This window comes from Melospiza georgiana, chromosome 17, assembly GCF_028018845.1.
Source record: "Melospiza georgiana isolate bMelGeo1 chromosome 17, bMelGeo1.pri, whole genome shotgun sequence".
Lineage (NCBI taxonomy): Eukaryota > Metazoa > Chordata > Aves > Passeriformes > Passerellidae > Melospiza > Melospiza georgiana.
Window position 1 is genome coordinate 5,120,574 of NC_080446.1, and position 921 is coordinate 5,121,494.

Below are 921 nucleotides of genomic sequence, written 5' to 3' on the forward strand. Positions count from 1 at the left end.
ACAGGGAATCCTGGAGCCCCTGGAATCCTGCCTGGTGTCACCGTGGTCACAGGGCAGCACCTGCAGCCCTGTGCTGCACAACTGCACTTCCTTCCTGCCAGCTCCCGCTCAGAATTGCTCTGTAGATCTTTTTTTATATTCTGTGTATTTATGCTTCCACAGATGCACACAGGATGGGCATTTGCTTCCTTCATTAGCAGAGGACTGACCCTCAGAGTGTTCCTGTTGCAGGCAGGGATGGTGCTGCTGGGAGTGGAGTTGATAGTCAGGTCAGTGGAGGAAAGCAGCTTCTTCCATTCACAGATCCCCTTCCAGCAAAGCCACAGGGTGAGCTCTCTGCTTCCAAACCCTTGTTTCCCAGCCCCTGAGGAGTGCTGGGGCACACTGTGCACCCCCTGCTCCATCCCTGGAATTGCTCAGTGCCAGCTTGGCTGGGGTTTTGAGCAAAACTTCACCATCAAGCTGAAGATGCCTCTGCCCACAGCAGGGGATTGAAACAAAATTACTCTTAACCCAAACCGTTCAATGATTCTGTTTCTATCTCTAGTAGCTGCTGGAAAAACTGAAAGTGATAAGGGCGAGATGGATGGTGGCTTTTGGTGCTTGTGGAAGGACAGCTGGTGCAGCTTTGATGGGGCATGCAGGAGAGCCCTGTTTTTCTAGGGAGGCAGGATTAGACCCACTGATGCAGGATTTAACCCCAGCCCTGCCCCAACACCTTCACCTGGGTTTGGAGCCACCTGCAAGCACGAGCCTGTCTCCAGGCCTTGCCCTTCCCAGCTTAGACACCTTGGGTACAAGCAGGGATCTTAGATGGGCAAATGCATGAATGTATTTTGGGAGCTTATTTTATGTATGATGTATTTATGAAAGTTAGAAGTTTTTTCTTCTCATATATATATATATGTATGTATGTATGGG